Source organism: Notamacropus eugenii, chromosome 1, assembly GCF_028372415.1.
Source record: "Notamacropus eugenii isolate mMacEug1 chromosome 1, mMacEug1.pri_v2, whole genome shotgun sequence".
Classification (NCBI taxonomy): domain Eukaryota; kingdom Metazoa; phylum Chordata; class Mammalia; order Diprotodontia; family Macropodidae; genus Notamacropus; species Notamacropus eugenii.
The window spans coordinates 558,851,649-558,867,849 of record NC_092872.1 but is presented as its reverse complement, the minus strand read 5'-3'; the positions used below and the strand labels follow the sequence as shown (position 1 = coordinate 558,867,849).

At 36.4% G+C, this 16,201-nt stretch overlaps 1 protein-coding gene across 3 annotated transcripts in view; it reads left to right on the top strand.

Annotated features, from left to right (window-relative positions):
• Positions 1–16,201, top strand: part of TRAPPC12 (trafficking protein particle complex subunit 12) — a 168,833-nt gene that overhangs the window by 30,375 nt on the left and 122,257 nt on the right. The window lies entirely within an intron of this gene.

Genomic DNA, 16,201 nt, shown 5'->3' with positions numbered 1-16,201 from the left:
ATACTGTTTGTGATGATTAGTTACTATTGGCATTCTAATGTATGCAAAAAGAAGATAAACTATTGCGGGAAAGAAAATAATTTATAGGGAATTGTTCTCTTGATTTACTAGTTCATTGAATAGAAAATATAGATATTCGATCATAGAAGATAAAGAGGATAGGAACTGGACCTATGATTTCATTAGTATTTCCTCCTATATAAGGACACTCCCACTACCAAAGCAGGTAGCCAACTTTTCAATAATTTATAGTCTTAAAAAATTGCCTAGAGCATAAAGAGATTAAATTACTTTCCCAGGGTTACAGAGTCAGTATATTTCATAGGTGGGACTTGGAACCCAAGTTTTCCTAGCTGTGAGGTTGGTTCTCTGCTACAACACACTGCCTCTCTGTGTACAAGGTACATCCCTGAATATCTAGGTTTTTTAAGTTGTTGGAAAAGACTCAGAAATAGTAAAATTGCTATATTTTTCTTTCCTTAATTTAAAGCAATGTACTTGGACTAAATTGGTTCTTGTCTGCATGTGGATATGTAGGATCCCATCAGTTTCTCATAAGAAATTTTCTATATATTTGTATCAGTACCAACTTTATGTTGATAAAAGATATATCCCTTTATGTAGAATATATGGGAAAATATATTGAAAAAATTAAATGTTCTGTATGTCTCTATAATAGGAATTGGAGTTACCTGATCTAAAACTCTTAAAATGTATTCTTTATTCTGGATCCTTTTTTAGCCCTCACTCTTGGGCCATTCTGAATCAGACTAGTAGTGAGTATAATTTGTTCATGTTCTTTAATATCTGTCCCATTGTCTTGTGTGTAATAGTTAAATTGAGTTTGGATAAAGAATCCAATGGTGGTTTATTGTTGAAGTGGTTTATTGTTTATTGTTTTTCTTACTTTTTTGGGGGGGAGAGTTTAACCCTATCCAGCTCTTCTTGCCCTCCCTATCCACAGCCCTCAAATTGAGAAAAGAGAAAAATAAACTTTTGTAACAAATATGTATGCTCATATTCCCATATTAGCTGTGTCTAAGAATGTATATCTTGTTCTATAATTTGGATCTGTCACTCATCTGTCAAGAAGCAGGCAGCATGCCTCATCAGACCTTTGGAATCATGGGTTTATCACTGCATTAATCAGAGTTAAGTCTTTTAAAGTTGTTTGTCTTTACAGTACTGTTATTGTATAACTAGTTTACCTTGTTCTGCTCACTTCGTTTTGGGTCAGTTCATGCAAATCTTCCCAGGTTTCTCTCAAACCATCTCTTTTGTCATTTCTTAGAACACAATAATATTCCATAATTTGTTTAATCATTCCCTAAATGATTCCATTAGCTTCTAGTTGTTTGCGTCTATAAATTTTGTTGTTGTTTAGTCATTTTCAGTTGTGCCTGACTCTTTGTGACCCCTTTTGGGGGTTTTCTTGGCAAAGATACTAGAGTGCTTTGCCATTTCCATCTTTAGTTCATTTGACGGATGAAGGAACTGAGGCAAACAGGGTTAAGTGACTTACTTGCCCAGGGTCAAACAGCTAATAAGTGTGTGAGGCCAGATTTGAACTCAGATCCTCTTGACTCCAGGACCAGTGGTCTGTCTACTGCACCACCTAACTATTCCTGCCGTAAATACTTTGGTACTTATGCATCCTTTTCTTCCCTCTTTAGTATTTGAGTAGACTACTTTGATTCCATATGATCTGATATCACAAACTGTCACAATCTTAGCCCAGCCTATCATTCCAGCCTCATTGTACATAACTCCCCCTCTTACATACTGCACTCTACAGAGCAAAACTGATCTTTTCTCTGTTCCTCACCTCACCTCACCTCTGCCTTATACAAGCAGGATATTTACAGGATTCTGTGATGCCTTTACATGATCACCTCAACTGCTGCTGGCTTCTCTCTCAAGCTGCTCTATATTTAACTATTTGTTGTTGTGTTTGTCATTCCTTCTCAAAGAGGACCATGGCATCAAGATGATGACATGACTTGCACTTGACTTTGATTTGAGTGAGGGAGGGCTGTGCAAGGTCACCAACCTCACTTTCTTCTCCTGAACCATCTGGGTCCAGTGGCCTGATATTCATCAGGACAACTGGAGATGGCCCAGGATGCAATGTGAGATGCTGGCCCTTTCAGGTTAAGGTCTTATCACATCCTCATTTTGAGAGAGATACACCCATTCAATGAATAGGCTTCTTTAAGTGGTTACTCAAGGGATGGCCCCTTTAATAAAAATAAATAAATAAATTAAACTGGGAGGGGAAGACCCTCAGGGTTCCTGGTATTTATTTGTATTCATTCTTACTGTACTTAGGGCATATATGCCCTTGTTGTCTTCAGTTAGAATGTAAGCTCCTTGAGTGTAGAAATTGTTTTATTTATTGTATTTGTATACCAGTACCTAGCACAGTGCCTGACATGTAGTATGTGTATGTTGACTAATTTAGCGGAAGATTTAAGTTAATATCAAGGCTTATTTTTTTAATTTAATTGTTTGATTTAAATAGAATTTTAGTCACAGGAACAAATCAAAAATAAAATGATTTAAGAACTCATGGGGTTAAACATAGTTTATTCACAGTGTTCTAATAATGGATTTTTTTCTTAATGTTAATATAGTCTGATTTTGTTATTAATAATGACATTGTGGGAATCAAATTTTACTTCGCACAAATAATTCACAACGAAGTCCCTGATAAGATGATACAAGGTTTCTCATCCTCTTCCCCTTCCCAATTAGAGGTTGAGTACTTGAGTATTAGTACTAGATTGAGTACTTTTAACACTTGAACCTTTACACTGACTTCAGGAAGCTGGCAAAAGATGCTTTATCCTAGTCAATAAGCCTATAGACTGCCCTGATTTATCAGAAATTCATGACATTTATGTAGCAAAAGCCCTTGGATACCCTCCCTACCATCTCCCCCTGCAGGAATTTTTTATTTGGGGGAAAAAAGCTAATTCTTGAATTTTAAGGGTAATAAAGAAAATAAAATTTGTTCAATCATTCTTCTGAATAAAAACATCCTCATATTTAGGTATAGTTTTGTGACCTCTGAGCTACCTTTGGAAGACTGCTTGGAGACTTCAAGGTTCAAGGTTTCAAGGATCACTTTAAGTGATCCATCTGCTTAAGTGAATTGGCTTCCCAGAGCACCTGTGTAATACAGTTTTTACTGGTGGCTGAGTGCAACTCAAAATATTGAACTTGATTTATGAACCCCTTTTGAAGCAATGTAAGTAGGTGCAACACTTCTTAGAAATTTTCAGAGGGGAGGAGCCAAGATAGTGGAGTAGAAAGATACACGTATGCTAGCTCCTAACCCGCAGCCCATAACATACCTGTAAAGAAGAACTCTCAACAAATTCTGGAGCAGCAGAAGCCACGGAACAATAGAGTGGAGGAGATTTCTGTTCCAGAGAGACCTGAAAAACTGACACGAAAGGTCCGTCGTGCACTGGACCCGGAGCAGAGCCCAACCCAGCCTTGGCTGCGCAGCACCAAGAGGAGCAGATCCTAGCAGGCTTCAGGGGCAGAATATCCAGCTGCAGTGCAGGTCCCTCCACCCACAGGTGCCAAAGGTCAGTGAGAGGGTCTTTTCAGCTTGCCCAGAGGGGAGCGAGGTGTCTCCATAACTCAGTCCCCCTCCCACCCCCGGAGGCAGCAGCATACAAGGGCTCCCAAAGCAGGCAGGAACCCTGATCCATTGTTGAAGGTCTCCACGTAAACCTCCTGAGGGAACTGAGCCCCTTGTGGCGGCCCTGCCCCCACCCAAGCACCTGAACTTAATCTCACACTCAATAGCAGCCCCGCCCCCACCCAAAGCCCTGAGGCTGGGAAGCAGCATTTGAATCTCAGCCCCCAAGCACTAGCTGGGCAGATCTGTGGAGAGGAAACTTAGAAGTCAAGTAACTGGCTGGGAAACTTCCCAGAAAAGGGAAAAAAAATAAGACCATAGAAGGTTACTTTCTTGGTGAACAGATATCTCCTCCCATCCTTTCTGAGGAGGAAGAACAATGCTTACCATCAGGGAAAGACATAAACGTCAAGGCTTCTGTATCCCAAACATCCAAAATAAATATTCAATGGGCTCAGGCCATGGAAGAGCTCAAAAAGGATTTTGAAAATCAAGTTAGAGAGGTGGAGGAAAAGAGAAATGAGAGAGATGCAAGAAAAGCATGAAAAGCAGGTCAATACCTTGCTAAAGGACACCCCAAAAAATGCTGAAGAAAATAACACCTTGAAAAATAGGCTAACTCAATTGGCAAAAGAGGTTCAAAAAGCCAGTGAGGAGAAGAATGCTTTCAAAAGCAAAATTAGCCAAATGGACAAGGAGATTCAAAAGCTCACTGAAGAAAATACTTCTTTCAAAATTAGAATGGAACAGATGGAAGCTAATGACTTTATGAGAAACCAAGAAATCACAAAACAAAACCAAAAGAATGACAAAATGGAAGATAATGTGAAATATCTCATTGGAAAAACAACTGACCTGGAAAATAGATCCAGGAGAGACAATTTAAAAATTATGGGCCTACCTGAAAGCCATGATCAAAGACATCATCTTTCATGAAATTATCAAGGAAAACTGCCCTGATATTCTAGAACCAGAGGGCAAAATAAGTATTCAAGGAATCTACAGATCACCGCCTGGAAGAGATCCAAAAAGAGAAACTCCTAGGAACATTGTAGCCAAATTCCAGAGTTCCCAGGTCAAGGAGAAAATATTGCAAGCAGCTAAAAAGAAACAATTCAAGTATTGTGGAAATACAATCAGGATAACACAAGATCTAGCAGCTTCTACATTAAGGGATCGAAGGGCATGGAATAGGATATTCCAGAAGTCAAAGGAACTAGGACTAAAACCAAGAATTACCTACCCAGCAAAACTGAGTATAATACTTCAGGGGAAAAATTGGTCTTTCAATGAAATCAAGGATTTTCAAGCATTCTTGATGAAAAGACCAGAGCTGAAGAAAATTTGACTTTCAAACACAGGAATGAAGAGCAGCATGAAAAGGTAAACAGCAAAGAGAAGTCTTAAGGGACTTGTTGAAGTTGAACTGTTTACATTCCTACATGGAAAGACAATATTTGTAACTCTTGAAACTATTCAGTATCTGGGTACTGGGAGGGATTACACACACACACATGCACACGCACATGTACACACACATAGAGACAGCATACACAGAGTGAATTGAAGAGGATGGGATCATATCTTAAAAAAATGAAATTAAGCAGTGAGAGAGAAATATATTGGGAGGAGAAAGGGAGAAATGGAATGGGGCAAATTATCTCTCGTAAAAGAGGCAAACAAAAGACTTTTTAGTGGAAGGAAAAAGAGGGGAGGTGAGAGAAAAACATTAAGTTTACTCTCATCATGTTCCACTAAAGGAAGGAATAAAATGCACACTCATTTTGGTATGAAAACCTATCTTACAATATAGGAAAGTGGGGGAGAAGGGGATAAGCAGGGTGGGGGGAATGATGGAAGGGAGGGCAATGGGAGGAGGGACCAATTTTGAAGTCAACACTCTTGGGGAGGGACAGGATCAAAAGAGAGAATAGAAGCAATGGGGGGCAGGATAGAATGGAGGGAAATATAGTTAGTCTTACACAACACGACTATTATGGAGGTCATTTGCAAAACTACACAGATATGGCCTATATTGAATTGCTTGCCTTCCCAAAGGGAATGGGTGGGGAGGGAGGGATGAAGAGAAGTTGGAACTCAAAATTTTAGGAACAACTGTAGAGTACTGTTCTTGCTACTAGGAAATAAGAAATACAGGTAATGGGGTATAGAAAGTTATCTGGCCCTATAGGACAAAAGAGAAGATGGGGATAAGGGAAGGGAGGGATGATAGAAGAAAGGGCAGATTGGTGATAGGGGCAATTAGAATGCTCAATGTTTTGGGGCTGGGGGAGGGGACAAATAGGGAGAAAATTTGGAACCCAAAATTTTGTGAAAATGAATGTTAAAAGTTAAATAAATTTTAAAAAAATTTAAAAAAAGAAATTTTCAGCCAAAGATAACCCCTTCACATATGACTGGAATTCACAAAATCTTTCCTTTTTGATTTTACATCTGTTTTTCCCTTTTGATGTTCTGAATTTAGTGAATTTACTTTATTTCCAATAACAGCAGCAACAAAACTTCCCTTTTCCATCCTATTTTAAAAGTATTTAAAACTATTCTTCATCACAAAGCCCATCTCACCACCGATTCCTATGCTTTCTTTCTCCCTAACATTTTTTGGCTTTCCAAATACCTTTGAGAACAGTTTTGAGAAGCACTGATAGAAACAACATGAACACCAAATTCATTGTATGTTGGGTTTAGTCCCCATTCTAAGACCGTGTATGTGTTATCCTTTGGTGTTCATAGAATACTTGTATCTCACTTGTGGTCATTAAGAAGTTGTTTTTCCCTTTGTGATAGTGTCTTTTCATCAAGTGCTTCTACTTTCCTGAATCCCAGATGGGATTCATATGAGAAATTAAACCCCCCTGGACCTTGACCACACTAGGTCAAGCCTTCTCCATTCCCCTTAGCCAACAGTAATAGTAGCCTGATTGTGAAAACTTAAGTTGTTTGAGCTTAGTGACTCAGTTATATTATTACAAAAGTAAATGAGAATAATTTACATTATATTACCACATACGGATTTGAAATAGTTTTTATGAAAAATTAACTCTTTTCTCAGAAATCATCTTTTTTGCAAGATCAGATGGAATGCTCTTAATAATAGTGCCTAGATTTGAAGTTTGGAAACATAGACACACACACACACACACACACACACACACACACACACACACACACACACACGTTTTCATCTCCTGGTCTGTCTGAAATAAAAATTGTTTGCCATCAATACCTAGAACATATTTACTTGAATAGGAAATAAAGGTACGTAGGAAACCTTTTAAAATTATTTTCATTTTTTTTATACTCTGATCCAAGTGAGTTTTTCGTTTTTTGGGGTTTTTTTGCTTTTGACCCTTTTTCTCTCAATCTTCATGGAAAATAAGCTTTAGTATTTTTGTTACTGTTGTTAGATATTCCTCTTAATTGTGTGCATGTGTTTGTGTGTGTATATCTTTAAATTTCCTAGACAAGTACAGGTATGAAATATTTAAATGCATGGAAAAAGATCCTTGTCTTTAGGCCCCTCTAGAAATGAAAAATATGAGTGCAACAATTATATACAAAATTAGCATTAAAGTAGACAAAAGTTCATCTTGAAAAGAGAATCTGACTTATGAAATTTAGCGGAATCGGGTTAAATTGAACCATGAGCAAAGAGAATCCCAGAGATACCTTACATGAATGAGAACTTTCCTTAGATCTCTTAGGATTGCTAGTGATATTATTGCAGTTGAGAGAAGCCCTAGATTTGAGTCATGTGGTCTTCCTGGGAAAAATTCTTTGTTCATTTGGGTCTTCCTCTAGGCTTTTCCCCACAAGCCTTCCCCTTGAGCTGCTCTAAGATAATGGAGAAGCCCTTAGAGAGTTATGCTGTAAAAGTAATAGACTCACTAATGAGCTCAAACTTGTAGTCTCAGTTTTTTATTTCATATTTCCATAAGTCGATGACTTTCATTATTAGTAGGAGAAACAACTATCTGCTTCATTATTCTCATTCTCTCCTTCCCTTCCATTTGTTTTCCTGTTCTACTCTGCACCCTCCTCCCACAAAAAAATCACTCTCATCAACAATGCAGATGAAAAGCATTCGTTAAGCTCTTACTATGTGCCCTGTATATTTAGAGGAAAGACAGTAGAAAGAGTTTCATGTTAGACTTTTTCTTTTCCACTTGGGGTTTTGATATACATATTATCATCCTAGAAAATCTCAGATCAACCTAGTGGTAAGTAAATAAAGGGAGGCATTTATTCAAAGTTAAGAAATTATAGTTCAGGGAAACTTACTGCGCTATTCAGACAAAGATACCTGGGCACACACACATAGCCACACATTTATGTATGTATTTATGTTCATATATATGCATATATGTGTATATTCATATTCATATATATACACATATATGAGGCAAATATTGCTATCATTGTTATAATATACTTAATACTTTTCAGATGATGTTTAAGACAATCTTCTTTACAGCTAATGTTGATTTAGCACTTAAAACTACTACAAAGGAGAATGAATGAAAAAGCACTTATTAAGTTCCTACAATGTGCCTAGTATTATGGTAAGTACTGAGATAAAGCAAGACAGTTCTTACTTTCAAGGAGCTTATATTCTTTTGGGGGAGGGAGGGACCTTTAGTAGCATTTTCTTCCCAATTACATGTCAAGACAATTTTTAGCATTCATTTTTTACAAGTTTTTGAGTTCCAAATTTTTCTCCTTCCCTCTCTTCTCCCTAAAAGGATAGGCAATTTAATATAAGTTATACATGTGCTTTTCTTTATCTGCCTTAAAGTAGTTCATTAATTCATCTAAAATATATATTTCAGTATTACTATGCTAGGTGTTTTGAGAGATAAAATGAGCAATAATATACTACGTTTTATATATATAAGTAATAATAACCTCTGTCCTCAGAGTGGTTAGAAATTACTAGTGACCTAAGGGCAAGTTATTATTTTGGGGGGGCACTCACTTTCTTTTTTTTAATTGATAGATTTATTTTTTAATAATAAACATAAAGAAGCATGGATGTAACTCATGAATATATTTCCCAAAAATTATTAAATAAAACAGCACAAAAAAGTTTAACTGATAGTTAGCCTTATTCTTTTAAAATTTGCTTTTTTTGTTAAGGGACAAGAAGTGTGTTTAACAATTTACCAATGTTGTCCTTTGTTTTTATCTTATTTTTATTGCCATTTAATGTTGTCTTCATTTACATAGTCATTGAGAAACTCCTTTGTCTCTTCTTTCTTTATTCTGCATCTCTTCATAAAATTCACTTCCTTTACTTCCATGAATTCTTCATTGTCATTATTCCTTATGGCAGACCTCAATTTCCTCTTCTGGATAATGAAGGGAATGTATTAAGTCATCTGTCATTTTATTTAATAAGCATATATACACATAACTATACCACAAATGAGAATTTTTAAATGCCATAAAATGGGTAAAAATACATGGTGTTTACATAGTGTTTGACAATTATGAATCACTTTTACTTTGTCATCACATAACCTGTGAGAGTAGATAGTACATGTATTAATTCCATCTTTAAAACTAAGGCTTATAAAGGTGGTAAAGTGACTTGTAGAATCATAAGACACTATATTTAAAGGGAACTTAGAGACCATCTTGTTTCTTGTTCCCAAGCCCCTTTGCTGTATAGATAAGAAAACTGATATACACAGCTAATAAGTAGCATAACCAAAATGAAAACTCAGGCCTTCTTACCCCAAACCCAGGCTTTTTCTCATGTTAGAGAATGAGCGGAATTTTGACAGGCAGAGATTGAAGGAAGGACAGTTAAAGTCAAGTGTGCAACAAGAAAAAGGCACAGGTATAGGAAATCGTGGAGCATATTTTGAATATGGTGAGTAGATCAGATAGGCTTGGTCTGAGATTGAAGAAGAGAAGTGATAGGACATAAAGTTGGAAAATTAGTACAGTGCCGTGCTAACGAGTTTGAATTTTATTCATTAGGCAATGGGTGGACAATAGAGGTTTCTTTTAAAAAGTTTATGGCTTTATTACAGGTATGCTTTAGAAAGGCTAATTTGGCACATTGGATTGAATAGATTCAAGTCAGTACTGGAAGTGGAGAGACCAGTTTCAGGTAAACCAGTTAAAAGCACATAGAAAGAAGAGAAAAGTGGACTAAACCTCTATAATGGGAATGGGGAATAGGGAGGAAGAAGAGTCAATTAAAGACACAGAGAAGGGCCAAGGTTGAGGGATGAAAGCTGTGCAATTGTGTTGTGGAAGTCAAAGGAAGAGAAAGTTTCAAAGATAGGTTAGCAGTATACTGTATATTGCAGAGAAACTATAGAGGATGAGTACTGATAAAAGAGAACTGGATTTGTGGTGAGGACTGAAGGCAGACTGCATGTATTAAGTCTGGTTGGGTGGTAAAAAATTGAAATCAGTGATTATAAAATATAACTTGAGAAGTTTGTTAGTGAAAGAAATGACAAGAATGGAAGGTTGCGGGTATCAGCTGGGTTGAGAAATTTTTTTTTATATTAATTTTATTTATTTTTAGTGTTCTACAATCACTACCATAAAACTTAGGGTTTTTTTCCCCCTACCTACCCTTCAACACTCCCTTCCCTCCCCGAGACAGCATACAATTCTATGTAGGATCTACATACACATTCCTATTGAATACATTTTCGCTATAGTCATGCTATGTAAAAGAACTAAAATAAATGGGAGAAATCATACAACAAACCAAAACATTAAACACACAAACAAAAAATGATCTGCTACATTCTGCAGTTGAATTCCATAGTTCTTTCTCTGGCTGTGAAAGGCATTTTGCTTTAGAAGATCATTGGGAATTTTTTTTTTCCAAGTCCTTGCATTGCTATGAAGATCCAAGTCTGCCAGAAAAAACTCTCGCACACTGTGGTCATTGCTGTGCGTAAAGTTCTCCTGGTTCTGCTCCTTTCACTCAGCATCAGATCATATCAGTCTTTGCAGGCCTCTCTGAAGTCTTCTTGTTGATCATTTCTTATGCGCAATAGTATTCCATTACTTTCATATACCATAATTTATTCAGCCATTCCCCAGTTGGTGGGCATCCCCTTGATTTCCAGTTCTTGACCATTACAAAGAGTACTGTTGTAAATATTTTTGTATTTTTGTGGGAGCCTTTCCCATTTTTATGATCTCATGGGGATACAGTCCTAGAAGCGATATTGCTGGGTCAAAGGGTTTGCACATTTTTGTAGCCCTTTGGGCATAGTTCTAAATTGCTCTCCAGAATGGTTGAATGAGCTCACAGCTCCACCAAAAATGAATTAGTGTTCCAACTTTCTCACGTGGATGCCAACATATGTCATCTTCCTGTTCTATCATGTTTGCCATTCTGATAGGTGTGATGTGGTACCTCAGAGTTGTTTTGATTTGCATCTCTCTAATCAAAAGTGATTTACAACATTTTTTTCATATGATTATAGATAGCTTTAATTTCTTCCTCTGAAAATTGCCTGTTCATATCCTTTGACCATTTACCAATTGGGGAATGACTTGTATTGTTATACATTTGACTCAGTTCTCTATATATTCAAGAAATGAGACCTTTATCCCCGAGATTAGCTGTAAAAATTCTTTCCCAATATACTACATCCCTCCGAATTTTGGTTGCATTGGGTTTGGTTGTCCAAAAACTTTTCAGTTTAATCAAAATTATCCATCTTGCACTTCATAATGCTTTCTGTCTCTTCTTTAGTCAAAAATTCTTCCCTTCTCCATAAATCTGATAAATACACTATTCCTTGCTCCTTCAGTTTGTCCATGGTATCAACCTTTATACCTAGATCATGTACCCATTTGGATTTTATTCTTGTGTACAGTGTCAAGCATTGGTCTATGCCTAGTTTCCACCACACTATTATCCAGTTTTCCCAGGAATTTTTGTCATATAGTGAGTTCTTATCCCAGAAGCTGGGATCCTTGGGTTTATCAAACAAGAGATTGCTATATTCATTGCCTACTGTGTCTTGAATACCTATCCTATTCCACTTGTGTACCCTTCTGTTTCTTAGCCAGTACCAAGTGGTTTTGATAATTGCTGCTTTATAATACAATTTGAGATCTGGTAGCCCTAGGCCTCCTTCCCTAGCATTTCTTTTCATTAGTCCCTTTGATATTCTGGACCTTTTGTTCTTTCAGATGAATTTTGATATTATTTTATCCATATCTAGAAAATAATTATCTGATAGTTTAATTGGTATGGCACTAAATAAGTAAATTAATTTAGGTAGAATTGTCATTTTTATTATATTGGCTCGCATGAGCAACTGATGTTTTTCCACTTACTTAGACCTGATTTTATTTGTGCAAAAAGTGTCTTGTAATTGTGTTCATATAGTCCCTGGGTTTGTTTTGGCTGGTAAACTCCCAAATATTTTATAGTGTTTGCCCTCGCTTTAAATGGAATTTTTCTTTCTCTCTCTTGCTGTTTGATTTTGTTACCAGTATGTAGGAATGCAGAAGATTTGTGCGAGTTTCTTTTGTAACCTGCAACTTTGCCATAGTTGTTTATTATTTCAAGTAGTTTTTTACTTGAATCGCTGGGATTCTCCAAGTATATCATAATATCATCTGCAAAGAGTGATAACTTAGTTTCTTCTTTGCCTATTCTTATTCCTTCAATTTCTTTATCTTGTCTAATTGCTACAGCTAACTTTTCTAGTACCATATTGAATAATATTGGTGATAATGGACATCCTTGTTTCACCCCTAATCTTATTGGAAATGCATCTAGCTTATCTCCATTGCATATAATGCTTGCTGAAGGTTTTAGGTAGATACTGCTTATTATTTTATGGAAAGTTCCCTTTATTACTATGTGCTCCAGTGTTTTTAATAGGAATGGGTGTTGTATTTTGTCAAAAGCTTTTTCTGCATCTATTGAGATAATCTTGTGGTTTCTGTTATTTTTGTTGTTGATGCGATCGATAATGCTAATAGTTTTCCTAATATTGAAACAGCCCTGCATTCCTGGTATGAATCCTACCTGATCATAATGTATTATTCTCATGATAAGATGCTGTATTTGTTTTGCTAAAATCTTATTTAAAATTTTTGCATCTATATTCATTAGAGAAATTGCTCTATAATTTTCTTTCTCTGTTTTATCTCTTCCTGCTTTGGGTATCAAAACCATATTTATATCGTAAAAAGAATTTGGGAGGACTCCTTCTTCCCCAGTTTTCAAAAATAGTCTATATAGTATTGCAATTAGCTGTTCTTTAAATGTTTCATAGAATTCACTTGTAAATCCATCTGGCCCTGGAGATTTTTTCCTAGGGAGTTCACTGATGGCTTGTTCAATTTTTTTTTTCTCAGATGGGGTTAAGTATTCAACTTCCTCTTCTGTCAGTTCTGGGCAGTTTGTATTTTTTAAAATACTCATCCATCTCATTTAGATTATCGAATTTATGGGCATAAAGTTGGGCCAAGTAATTTCTAATTATTGTTTCAATTTCCTCCTCATTGGAGGTGAGTTCACCCCTTTCATTTTTGATATTAGTAATTTGATTTTCTTCTTTTTTTTAAAATCAAATTGACCAAAGGTTTATCAATTTTATTAGTTTTTTCCATAAAACCAACTATTGGCTTTATTTATTAATTTAGTAGTTTTCTTAATTTCAGTTTTATTTATCTCTCCTTTGATTTTCAGTATTTTTAATTTGGTATTTACTTGGGGATTTTCACTTTGTTCTTTTTTCAGCTTTTTCAGCTGCATGCCCAAGTCATTGATCTCCTCTTTCTCTATTTTGTTTATGTAGGCATTCAAAGATATAAAACTTCCCCTAAGAACTGCTTTTGCAGTATCCCATAAGATTTGGTATGTTGTCTCATTATTGTCATTCTCTTGAATGAAATTGTTGATTGTTTCTATGATTTCTTCTTTAACCCATTCCTTCTTTAGGATTAGATTATTTAGTTTTCCAACTGATTTTTGGTTTATCTTTCCATGGCCTTTTACTACATATAATTTTTATTGCATTATGATCTGAGAAGGATGCATTGACTATCTCTGCCTTTCTTCACTGGATTGTGAGGTTTTTATGTCCTAGTACATGGTCAGTTTTTGTATATGTGCCATGTACTGCTGAGAAAAAGGTATATTCCTTTCTATTCCCATTCAGTTTTCTCCAGAGACCTATCATATCTACCTTATCCAGAGTTTTATTTACCTCCTTAACCTCTTTCTTGTTTATTTTGAGGTTAGATTTATCAAGTTCAAAGAGGGGGAGGTTGAGGTCCCCCACTAGTATAGTTTTGCTGTCTGTTTCTTCCTTCAACTCCCCCAACCTCTCCTCTAAGAATCTGGATGCTATACCACTTGGAGCATACATGTTTAGTAATGATATTGCTTCATTGTCTATGGTGCCTTTTAGCAAGATATAGTTTCCTTCCTTATCTCTTTTGATTAGATCTATTTCTGCTTTTGCTTTGTCTGAGATTAGGATTGCTACCTCTGGTTTTCTTACATCAGCTGAAGCACAATATATGTTGCTCCAACCTTTTACCTTCACCCTGTGTGCATCCTCCTGTTTCAAATGTGTTTCTTGTAAACAACATATTGTTGGGTTATGGCTTTTAATCCATTCTACTATCTGTCTCTGTTTTATGGGAGAGTTCATTCCATTCACATTCACAGTTATGATTACAATCTTTTTATTTCCCTCCATGCTCTTTCCCACTGTTTGTGCTTTTAGTTCTACCATGTCTGTTCTCCTCCTCAATAGTTTTCACTTTTCACCACCACCTCCTACAACATTTCCTTCCTTCTTTTAGCCCTCCTCTCCCTTTTACTCCCCTTTACCCTTATTGCTTCTTCCCTCCCTTTTAGCTTCCCCTCCTACTGCCTATAGAGCTAGTTAGAATTATATATTTAATTAAGTTTATTGTTCCCACCTTGAACTAAATCAGGTGAAAATACCTCTCAAACAGTGCTCATCTCCCTCCCCTCTTTCCCTCTACTATAATTTTGTACTTCTTCCTGTGATGTAATTTACCATTTTCTGCTTCCTCCTTTTCACACCTCCTGATAAAATCCCTTTGCATGCTTAAATCATATTTTTACCATCATATCATTTACTTTATACTCGTTCCTTCTTTGTATATCCCTTTTATATTTCATAATAGATGTGCAGTTCTCAAGATTAACAGGTATCATCTTCCCTTATACATAGGTAAGCAGTTTGCCCAAATTGAGTAACAAGTTTTGGGGTTTTTCCCCCCCCCCATTTACCTTTTTATGTCTCTCTTGAGACTATGTTTGAAGACTGAATTTTCTATTAAGTTCTGGCATTTTTGTCAGGAAGGTCTGGAAATCCTTACTTCGTCAAATGACCATCTCCTTGCCTGAAATGTTATGCTGAACTTTGCTGGGTAGTTGATCCTTGGTTGAAGTCCCAACTCCTTTGCCTTACGGAATATTGGGTTCCAATTCTTTCGATCTTTTAATGTAGAAGCTGCAAGGTCCTGTGTAATCCTGACTGTAGCTCCTCAATATTTGAATGGTTTCTTTCTGGCTGCCTATAGTACTTGCTCCTTCACTTGATAGCTCTGGAATTTGGCAACAATATTTCTTAGGGTTTTGAGTTTGGGATCCCTTTCGGGAGGTGAACAGTGAATTCTTTCAATGACTATTTTGCCCTCTGTATCTAGCACTTCTGGGCAGTTTTCCTTGATGATTTCCTGGAAGATATTGTCCAGAATCTTTTTTTTCATCGTGGTTTTCTGGCAGGTCAATAATTCTTAAATTTTCTCTCCTGGATCTCTTTTCCAGGTCAGTTGTTTTTCCAGTTTGATATTTTACATTTTCTTCTATCTTTTCATTCTTTAGATTTTGTTTGACTGATTCTTGCTGTCTCATAGAGTCATTAGTTTCTACTTGCCCAATTCTAATTTTTATCAAATTGTTTTCTTCAGTTAACTTTTGCATTTCCTTTTCCATCTTTCCAGTTGTTCCTTTTAAGGGATTATTTTCTCCAGTTAGTTTTTGAACTTCCTTTTCCATTTGTTCAGTTTTCCTTTTTAAGGAGATATTCTCTTCCTGGATTTCTTTTTTTCATACTTTTAAACTCATTGGCCAGTTTTTCTTCTATTTCCTTCTTCAGCTGTTCCAGGAAAGCTGTTTGTGCATGGGAGCAGTTCATAGTCCCTTCTGAAGTTTCAGATGGAAGTACAGTCTCACTACTGACCTCTTTGGTATTTGTGTTTTGATCTTTGTCCCTATAGAAAGATTCTGTGGTTTTTTTCGCCCTCGTTTTATTTTTTCCTGCTCATGCTGGTGATTGTGTGTTGTGGCTTCTGGTTCTTTCCGTTAGAAGCTGCATAACTTGGTGTTGAGCTGACTGGTGTGCAAAAGCTAAGAGCAGGTGTCTTTTTATCTTTTTGTTTTGTGTTTCCCTGATCAGCCCCGGGGCTAACTTGTTAAGCATGGGGGAGGGGTGGTCTGGTCATGGGAGATCGCCTCAGCTGAGCTGAGGCAAAGGCAAGCTC